Source organism: Drosophila obscura, unplaced genomic scaffold (assembly GCF_018151105.1).
Source record: "Drosophila obscura isolate BZ-5 IFL unplaced genomic scaffold, ASM1815110v1 contig_82, whole genome shotgun sequence".
NCBI classification, from domain to species: domain Eukaryota; kingdom Metazoa; phylum Arthropoda; class Insecta; order Diptera; family Drosophilidae; genus Drosophila; species Drosophila obscura.
In genome coordinates this window covers 51,523-62,875 of record NW_024542875.1, presented here as the reverse complement: position 1 = coordinate 62,875, position 11,353 = coordinate 51,523, and the positions used below count along the sequence as shown (strand labels likewise).

Here is an 11,353-nt window from a genome sequence, read left to right as displayed (position 1 = left end):
TGTGGCGCCTGCGCAGAGGTTATGGCAAGGTTACATAAAGGTTATGGGGATGCTACGTAGATTTTATGGTTTTTCCAAAACCAGATGCTGGGGCCGGGCGTCCACCGGGCTCCCAAGAAAAAATGCCCCACCCCTCAGCTTATTGCCGACAAGACGTCAAGGCGCTGCTGCTCTGGCTGAGTGTGGGGAGAAAACGTAAGCGAAGCCCTGCGGGGGGGAAGAATACAGACAAGAGGCTATTATTACGGAATCCCGCTCTCTCTGTCTTTTGTTCTTTGTTTTTTGGAATGTGTCAAGGCAGCAACTTTAATGGCATCGCCATGCATGTTCAATTAACAATTTTTTACGCTGGCAAGACTTCAATTAAAACAATTTTCATACATATATGCATAAGGAAAATGGGCGAAAAATGTGGGGGCGTGAGTGGAAAGTTTCAGTAAAACATCAAGGGTAAAAGTTATGCCCCAGCCCAGGAAAGTCAGAGGAAAATAAAGTAGCTCTTTTTGCCTGAAAATATAAAAGTGGCATAAAAAGCCAGCCAGAGGTTGTACTTAACACTTAAAAGTAGTTTTAGGACTAGAATATAATTCTTTGAGTGCAATAATTTTGTGTAAATATATAGATAATAGCACTATTTAAGAGCTTAGAATTTGACTGTGTTCCACGGTGTTTTCCTTGAATTTATTTAATGCATAAATGTGCTCTCTGGGAGTATCGAGCATATGGGAAATCACTTCTTTCTAACATCAAAGTTTACCCCCCATAAGGAAGTCTAAAGTTTACTTACAATTCAAATGCAAATGGATGGCCACCATTGTGAATCACAGACTCCAGACACAAACACAAACCAAATCGAATCGAACTTGATAAATTGCTGAAATAATCCTCAGTTCAGCTCTCTTTTTTCGTTTCTCTTTTTTTTTTTTTTTTTTGGCAAGTTGTTGACTCGCAGGAATTCGCTAACCAACTGAATGGAACAGTCTGCTAACTGAGTGAGACTCGGTGGGACTGCGAACCAAGCTACAAGCGACACAAAAATGTTGGACAATCATGCACACTCACTCCAGCACACACACACACACACACACACAAAAAAGTACATAGTTGCTTCCTTCCGTTAGAGCTTTGAGCGAAATGTAGTTTTAATTTTTGTCGTGTAGCATAGTTTTTGGCATGTGCTGCAAAAAAACGAGAAAAAAAAAATAGCAGAAGCAACACTAACAACAAGGCACTCTCAGCGGGCGTTAGTCGTCGCCGACAGTCGTCTGGCAGTCTGCTATACCCCTCCTCTGCCCTTGTCGATTTGTTGTGCGGCTTAATTGCTTTCGTTTGCCGGTTGGGGGCAGGGCAAGACCTCAAAACAGCTGATGATTCAGGCAAGCACCACCACTCAAAGAGCGAGGAAGGAGGGAGAGTTGCAGCTGTTATTCGAGTGAGAATAATAACAGTTGCCTTGAGTCAGCAGCTGTTGTGTGCTCTCTTTCTAGCGATCGTTGGAAATGGCAATTGGGAACAAGGTAAACGCCCTCTGCTAGCACGTAACGATACTTAGTGCAGACCAATCTAATCTTTGCGAATGTTACGCTACGGAATGTTACGTTATATATAATACGTTATATGCAGACAAATTTGTGTAGCTTTCGTTAAAGGATATCCCTTGGCACAGCTCTCGTTGTTAAGAGTTTCCTTTATGGGGGTGCCTACATATGTACATACACATTTGTATCTATGTAACTACATATGTACATACATATGTAAGTACATATACATTTGTATTATATATTCATTTGTATTATATATTCATATACACACCTTGGGAAAATATTCGCTTATTTTTTTCAATCAGATAGTGCTGTTTTTGAAAGCATATCTAGACCCTGCCTATCCCAAACGTATTTCCCAGACGAGTTTCGTATTTCATAGTGTGCCAATCAAAAATAATTAAAAAACAACAACAAATTCATACAGGTTGTGTCGTTTTGTTTCGGAAATTTCGATTATCATTGGTCAACAAATTTTCATATTTTTATTTAATCAAACATTGCTACTCGTTGCAACACAAACAACAACAACAAAAATAAGAAAGAAATTTCGAAATTACTGCGTTTTGAAATTTTCTAATATCGCGACAAAATGGAAATATCACTGGAATATTTACTGGAACAGATTCTGCTTGAGGATCCCGACTTTTTAAGCCGAGCAACACATCTGATGCATTGGTTGAATGAGCCAATCTCAATCTACGACTTTGAATATAAATATATGAATGCATTTGACACATCCATCTCTCCGCTGGCTGTCTGCGGCACCAACTCAATAAAGGCAAGCGTCCTATCAACACTGGACAACTTTATGATAGAGTCCAAGGTTTCGGAGCACCCAATATTGGGTAAGACATCAGTATTATATGTGAAAATTAAGGACTAAGGATAGAAAATAAAAAACGAATCCACGGGATTTCCGTGGATAATTATCACTTTCTTCTGTCCGTATATTGATCGTGGATGGGGTGCACGCCAGTCCAAAAATGTTGGAATGGCTCTAGGCCAGGTGAAATTTAAATTCACTGAAATCACTGCACGGCGTTCGTTTTAAATTTTTTTCACACACGTGGTTTGTCGAAAATTGGCTCACTATAGAACGGGTCACGAACCGATCCGAATTTTGGATGTACGAAAAGAAGAATTTTTCTGGGGATCGAGCCGTTTAAATGCGATAGGAAGAGCTAAACTATGTTCTAAAAAGCTTCTTTTGGCAACTGTCATTTAACGAAAGCTTCGCCCACTCAGCTGGTTTGAAAGCTAAGCTTTGCTTTGCCTGAAATTATGCAGCGTGATTCTGCCAGCATAATTTATCCAATTTTATCGCATGCGATAATATCATTCACTGAGCTTAATAATTCAGCTGCAACTACCAGCGCCACTACAATTTGCACCTGGACGGCTGGTTGCGCGGTCGGAATGACAGTTGGGGGCTTCAGCTAAAGCTTGAGTTCAGCTAAACTTTGCTCGTACACCGCGTAGCAGTCATCGTACATATCTTGGACCTCAACTTGACCATCTGGATCCTCTGTTGCTAGAAGGGCAGAACAGGCTCGATACTCCGATTCGACCTCCAACCACATGCCTCGGATCTGTTCCCGGCGGACTTGAGAAAGAGAGATGGTTGGGGTGCGGGCATCAGGAGCATTAAGTTTCAGGTCAAAGTGAGTGAGCCGGCCTGTAGCCAAAGCAAACCTAGACCGTGCCAAGCTGGCGGCAGATTGGGCCATTGTTCTTGGAACCGTGCACGTGGATGGTGAGGGACACAACAGGGTGTCGAATATGGACTGGCAAACCTTGGAAGTGGTCGGACCTCGCGAGCGTGAGGGCGAACGAGAAGAAGTGGGTGTAGTAACTGCTGCGGAAGAGCTGGGCGGCGTTGCGTCACTCTGCGAGCTTACACGCTTTAGTTTTCTGCTGACTTTCTTTCCACCAGAAGGCATACTCAGCTGATGGATCTCTTATGGGTAGAGCTCGCAATTCCTGTGGTACACGGAGGGGCAGAGTGCACAGGCGGAAGTTGAAATCGGAATGATACTCGTCGCACACGTAGGTCAGAGGAATTTAAATATTATAATATTTATTTGCGCACTCGTTGGATGATTTTGTGGTCAGAAGGAAATTTATTAATTACCAAAAATAGAATTTAAAGGACAATTTTCAGCTTGATTTGTAGCTTTTTTGTTGTTAATTAATGCCACAAAATAAAGTCTTAAAAAATAAATTAACAAAACAAAACAAATATAAATCAAATTAAATTCCCAATTCCCAATTTTAACGGAACGTAAAAAACATGTTATAAAACTTTATCTTTGGCTTGATATTCGTCTAAATAAATCAGATGATCAGATCATATATTTCTCTTTTTTAATCATAAAACTCATTAGATATCTGTAGCAGTAGATGCCGACCAAAATATATTCCTTGTATGGGTGCGGGGGTTTGATCTCTTCATTCAGCTCTACAACCAAATTGTTTTCTCAATATACTCTACTTATATACATAATACTTCTATCCAATGGAAACACTTTCATCGAAAGAAACCTCTTTTTACCCATTGAATACAAAAACTCTCAAAGGAGTTCGGGCTTTATCTTATCACAAACTGTGCGTAAATTGAATGTTGCCAAGCCGGAGCAGCCCATCGACAACCGCTCGATAGGGCGTCATAAACAAAACCCAGCCAAAATCAGAGCAAAATTCTCATTTAATTTCGATGGCACCAACCTATTGTACCCACATACCTGCAAACATATGTATGTACATAGATTACCCACCAAAGAACCAATCGCCAGTGTTAGCAGCCTTCACGTAGATCCCCGAATACTCAGGTGTTTCGCCCTAAACAGGCGTCAGGGTACACCCGCTGCGAGCCAGGTGAAAGGGAAAGGTGGAAACATTTCAACGAGTTTAGCAATCCCACAGTATTGCCGTGACTAATCGTTTATGGATGAGTAAGATTGGGTTTTTGCCAGACCAGCCCAGCCCAGAACAATAATAGATATGGCCCGTTTGCGATCGGCTGGCGGCGATTAAAGTTATACCATTAAAGCGAAGAGCATTCAAAATAATATTGTTCTATAAAGTCTCATAGACTGCACCATCTGGTGGCCTACACAGCTCCGAGCTGGCACTTTTCAATTGCCACACTGGAGCCTTGCTAGGGCATGCCTGATGGACTGACCATAGACTATAGCGAATGCAATTGATGTGCTAAATGTACATATTTGCATACACATTTAGTACAAGCTTTACTTCTGTTTAAGGTACATAGATTAAAATACTAATCCTGATTTTGTTTACTTTTTTTTCTTTGCTACAACAGGTTTCGGGTCTTTTCCATCTCCTTGTCTTCCCACGGAAGCTAATACTGAATGTAATGCAGTGGGTGCGGCATTCACGCCCACGGTTCCTTCACGGTTTCCTTCTGCCACTGCAATAGGAACTTCAATATCTGCGCACACGGTACACACACAATAAAGCACACGGGTCTTTCCTCCTGCTCTAAGTTTTGAAATCAATCTATGGCGCCAACAATATTATCGATTGCTCAATATTTGGCCAAAAATCGACTGTTGCTGCCCACCATCGATAGTATTGCGCGGAAAAATTGAAAATTTAAATTGTATATTGCATTAATGCAATTTTTTTTTGAAATGGTTTCGAATGAGGTTTATGGTACTTTATAAACTTTATATGCATGAAAAAATTCATTTTTGTTGGTGCTGTGCAGCTTAAAATATTGTCGATAGTATCGATGAGCAGATGATTCTTTTGTGCGATAAACAGTAATGTCAATCAAGCACAGTTCAGCCCCGCGCTAAACGAAAAATTCACTCGTTCGGTATGGCATTTAGAAATAATTGAAGTTGATGTTGTTGTATTTCGTTTCAAACATATTTCTTTTATGTAATGCATATTTGTTTGTTGTTGTTGTTGTTGCTTGTTTTGTTTGTTTGTTGTTTTTTATAAGTTAACAACACACACAAAAACTACGTGTGTGTTGTTAACTTATAAAAAAATTGTCCATACTGATGGCGGGGATGCCCCCGGTTTGTCAGTTATAATTACGTTTAATGATTAACTAGATTTCATAGTTTTGTATTATCAGAATTTCACTACCACAAAAAAGAAATACGATGGCGTCGGGCGTGGCGCAGCTTGCCGTGTCGCTCCCTCCGTTCGCTAATCTTCTCCAGCTTTTTGGAGGCCGCTCACTCTGTGGAGGTGCCCAGCACCTGCAGATCCTCCTCATTTCTGGCCTCGAGCACATGCTTGGCCCCCTCGCTGGCATCGCTGGGCTTGGGCTTGGAGCTGCCGCGTTGAATGCCATTGCCTCTGTCTGCTGCATCCGAGTCCTGCTCAGAGCCAGCCTGGAGCTGCTGTTGCTGCTGATGCTGTTGCTGATGATGCCGGAGGCGCTGTCGCTGCTTGGGCAGGAGGCTGAAGGTGGAGGCAGACGGGGAGGCCAGCGTACTGGAATGTGGGGCAAGCTGTTGTGGCGGCTCCTCGGCAAAGTGACGGGCCAACTCCAAATATGCTCACTGGGCGGGCTCCAGGCTGGCAGCATAGTGGACCAGCTACTCCGCGGCTACTCCGCGCACGAAAGAGAAGGAGTAAGGAGACACATTAGGAGGTGGCCTGGTGGGTGGGGGATCTCTGAGGTCTGAGTGGCTTACACATTGAATACATCGTAGGCGTCGTCAAGTGGGGGACGTCCCCGTTTGCGCTTCGGTCCCATAAAGTGTTCCACAGGTGCAACAGCCGCCTGCAGCTCGCTGCTGGCTCCTGTTCCCGGCTGTGGGGCTTGCGTTGGCATGCGGCCAAGCACACTTGTAATATTTATAGCTTGTCGTGCGTTTTCCTGAAGTTGCCTATTTCAAAATTCAACGGTTTATTTTCGTATAACCGCATGAAGATAGGCCGTTAAAAATATAGGGTTTTGATCGCATAAGCTTTCACCGAGCTTTTTGACGAAACAGATGTTTTAATAACAGGTGGCAGCACCAGCATTATGTTTTATTCCGCATTGCACTTATATTTATTGCTAATTGCTTTTATTCAAAAGTATATGGCAAGAAAAGTACTGTACTGGAAAGAAAAAACGTGGGCTGCTGCACCATGCTGTTCCGGGATTCTGTCTCTTCTCCTCGTGACCGTCCAAGTGTGCAGTTGTACGTTTTGCTGGGGCTCTGTATAATAGCTGCATATTAACCCTATATACATCCCGATACCACGCGTCGTGATTGTGTGCTCGTCAGTTATAAATAAGTTGTGCCAACCATTTATAAGCTGACCAGATCCGTGAGTATGATCCAGGAAAAAGATCAATACCCAGTTTTCTGAGCAAGTGCATTTTTTCGAATTCTTCGATATAGCTCGAGGGTGAACATAACCCTAAGACCACGGCAGCACCTGTGCGCTCATTCCCTTCGTTGGTAGCCCCACTTGGAGAAAGAAGATCCACAGAAATTCCGATCGTTTCCTTGATTACAGTGGTAATCACTGTTGGACTGCCTCACTCGGTGAGCCAGAAGGGAGATCTCTCCATTTTGACCAGCTTTGGACCTGTCGGGATGCCCGGATCCAACATACGCATGCATATGTTCCCAAAAGCGGGTTCCACTTGAGCAGTATCTCGGTCGCCGCCGATACCGAGATGGACAAGGAGAATTCCTGTACATGGCTTAAGTCAGATAGGGATCATGTAAATTGTTACTAATTCAGATTAATTTTCCAGTCATGTTTTTTGGTTACCACGCATTCATCTTATCATCTGTTCACCTAATCATCTATTCATCCAATCATCCAGCCGTCTGTATTGTAAGTGTGTACAACCGTAATGATTTCGGTACCTATGATAAGTCACATGATGGAATGAATCTTAGGTAACTTAAGTTAATTGATTTTGACTTTTGCCATCCGGCCTAATGGCTTTTCCCTTTACCCTTTTTCATATTATGAGCTGGGAAGATTCAGGAGTTAGGTTTGCAACCAATTTCTTAGGTTATTAATTAATTAAGGGGATTTAGGTTTGTCAAATGAAACATCATGAATTATATAAATATATATTGTTTTAGTATGAAACAAGGCTAAATAATTTCGGAAGGAACCATGCAGTGTCTGCTGATAGAGAGGTGATTCACCGTCGTCGTTGTTGGAGGGATCCTTGAATATAGGTGGCCCTTAAGGATCATGGTAGGGTGGGCGTTCTCGCACTTTTGCGGTAAGCAGCCAACAATGACCCGACTATAGATGCTTTTTTTTTCTTCCTTCTTCTACCTTTGCTGACCTTTCCCGCTAGTCCCTCGTATCCCTATTCCTGTTCCCTTTCCCAACTCGTACGCGAATTTAATAGATTCTAAAATTGATTGAGCACTAGAGTGGTGGTATCTTGTCCTTATACCCAAACCCCAGCGACCAGAGACAAAAGCCGAAGCCAGTACGTACCTCTCCTCCAGTCTAGGTTTTCACCCGCTCACCTCAACCGGTACGTTGTATGCTACACACTCTCCATGGAGGGCACCCGATCGTGATCCCTCTCTGATGTGGCACCCGTTCGGAGCGCTGCCTGCGGCTGTTGCTGATGCTGCTGCTGGTGATGCAGCATGTCCTGGGCATAGCTCTCGGCCAGGCTGCGCGGCGGCGAGAGAAACACGGCCGCGGGTATGGGTGGCGAAGGACCATCCTCGTCGTCGCGCCAACTCACCTCGGCCAGACCCTTGATCTTCAGTTCATCGGCAGTCCTCAGCAGCGACGGTAGGCTGGCCTAAACCGAAACACAAACAGTGTGATGAGCATGAGCAGGGGAGCAGTGTGTGTGGGGGGGGGGACTCAGTGTTCGGTGGCAGTATACTCACGTGCTCCACATTGATCTCCCCCTTGTACATGAACTCAATGAGGCACTTAACCTCGGCAAAGGTCACATCCTTCATGATTATAATGGGATCCCGCTGGCTGGCATAGCTCGTGAGCACCAAATCAAAGAAGGTGCCGAGGCGCCAGCACCACGCGATGGGCGCGTATCATTTGTCCCCTCGCAGGCCAGAGTCACATCGCAGAAGCAGCCGCGATCCAGCAGCTGCGAGAACATCATCTGCAGGTTGCTGTGGTGGTACTTCCAGCGCAGGCAGTACTGCTGCGGCTGCATGGTGAGGCCGAACTGCTGCTGCTGTTGCTTCTGTTGTTGCTTCTGTTCCTGGTGACGACGTTTAATTTTTTAGCTTTTTTGTTGTGAATTAATGCCACAAAATAAAGTCTTAAAAAATGAATTAACAAAACAAAATAAATATAAATATAAATCAAATTAAATTCCCAAGTTGACGGAACGTAAAAAAAATGTTATAAAACTTTATCTTGGCTTGATATTCGTATAATAAATCAGATGATCAGATCATATATTTCTCTTTTTATACCCGTACTCAAAAAAGAGTTAAGGGGTATATGAGATTTGTGGTAAAAGTGGATGTGTGTAACGCAGAGAAGGAAACGTTTCCGACCACATAAAGTATATATATTCTTGATCAGCATCAATAGCCGAGTCGATATAGCCTTGTCTGTCTGTCCGTCTGTCTGTCTGTCCGTCTGTCTGTCTGTCTGTCTGTCCGTCTTGTTGAGCGCCTAGATCTCAGAGACTATAAGAGCTAGGGCAACCAAATTTGGTTTCCAGACTCATGTAATATCACACTGCTACAAGTGTATTTCAAAATTTCGCCCCGCTCCCTTCCGCCCACACAAAGGACGAAAATCTGTGGCAGGCACATTTTTGAAAGATACGATAAAACTAAAAACGCAGTATCGTAGAGAATATCCATATCTACCAGACTGCCGAATCTGAATCAGATCGGATCATAATTATAGCCAGAATGAAGAAATTAATTTTCAGTTGCTTTCCCTGCAGGGGGCAGGCTTCCAACGACAACGCAACTCATTTTCGCACACTCTGCCGCGTTCAGTGCGCGAGCAACCCCTAGCGGAGGAGATGTAGAATATGAATGGAACATGTACAATCTACATGTTAGATGTAGAATAGACATTGTATATGTAGATATCAGATGTAGCAAAAAAATATAAAATGTAAAATTTTTTTTTTTTTAATTTCTAAAAAATCATAAGCTCAAAAATGTATATACTGACTGAGTACGGGTATAAGTAGAGTCGTGTCCCCAGAAACGACTCACACGTTCCTTCTCGTTTAATCATAAAATTCATTAGATATCTGTAGCAGTGGATGCCGACCAAAATACAAACCTTGTATGGGTGCAGGGGTTTGATCTATTCATTCAGCTCTACAACCAAATTGTTGTCTCAATATACTCTACTTATATAAGTGTCGGAGATGTATAATGAAGATTTACGAAAACTGATGATGACTGATGAACTGATGAATGTAAACAGAAATGTATAGAATTAAGAAACTATGTCAATAAAGGAGAACAGAAACTACGCAGTAATTAATCCGTTGTTCCTTCTATTCACATTGTTGCTGAGAGCGAGGTTTGAGAACGAGAGAGAGAGTCGTCTCAGCCGAGTGTGGCGCGGTTGTGTGTACGATGCCTCTGAGAGAGAGGAGGATCAAAAGGGAATTGCTAAAGAGAGCAATTGGATGATGCAATACGGTGTCATGAATTGCGTAAGCGAAAAGAAGAAAACGAGAAGAGGAGTTTTCAGTTTGGTCACAGAATTGAAGGAGAGAACACATAGCCGCGACTCACTGCGCTCAAGTGCCACAATGCAGGAGGAAGAGCACCCAGATTTTCTGCCCCCGACATACATAATACTTCTATCCAATTAAAAGACTTTCATCGAAAGAAACCTCTTTTTACCCATTGAATAAAAAAACTCTCAAGGGAGCTCGTTTTTTTTACGTACAATTGCCATTTAATCAATTAAAGAATTGACTATAAATTAAGAGTTATTTTTCCATTATACTAGATATCTGCATACCAGCACACACGCATGAATAAAAATAATTATTATATTTATACCCGTACTCAAAAAAGAGTTAAGGGGTATATTAGATTTGTGGTAAAAGTGGATGTGTGCAACGCAGAGAAGGAAACGTTTCCGACCCCATAAAGTATATATATTCTTGATCAGCATCAATAGACGAGTCGATATAGCCATGTCCGTCTGTCCGTCCGTCTGTCCGTCTTGATGAGCGCCTGGATCTCAGAGACTATCAAAGCTAGAGCAACCAAATTTTGTTTCCAGACTCATGTGATATCACACTGCTACAAGTGTATTTCAAAATTTCGCCCCGCCCCCTTCCGCCCCCACAAAGAACGAAAATCTGTGGCAGGCACAGTTTTAAAGATACGATAAAACTAAAAACGCAGTATCGTAGAGAATGACCATATCTACCAGACTGCCGAATCTGAATCAGATCGGATTATAATTATAGCCAGAATGAAGAAATTAATTTTCAGTTGCTTCCCCTGTCCCCCTCCCGCAAACGACAACACAAGTCATTTTCCTTCTCGCTCGCACACTCTGCCGCGTTCAGTGCGCGAGCAACCCCTAGCGGAGGAGATGTAGAATATGAATGGAACATGTACATTCTACATGTTAGATGTAAAATATACATTGTATATGTAGATGTAGATAGCAGATGTAGCAAAAAAATGTAAAATGTAAAATTTTTTTTTTTTTCTAAAATTCTAAAAAATCATAAGCTCAATAATGTATATACTGACTGAGTACGGGTATAAGTAGAGTCGTGTCCCCAGAAACGACTCACACGTTCCTTCTCGTTTTGTTTTGTTTTTTCTCTCGTTCAATGTGCGAGTATTATACTCGAATTACGCGATAAA

The 11,353-nt window shown here is 42.6% G+C and overlaps 1 pseudogene; it reads right to left on the bottom strand.

Annotated features, from left to right (window-relative positions):
- Positions 1–5,659: 5,659 nt before the first annotated feature.
- On the bottom strand, positions 5,660–8,750 carry LOC111082033 (annotated as a pseudogene).
- Between the last annotated feature and the right edge of the window lie 2,603 nt (positions 8,751–11,353).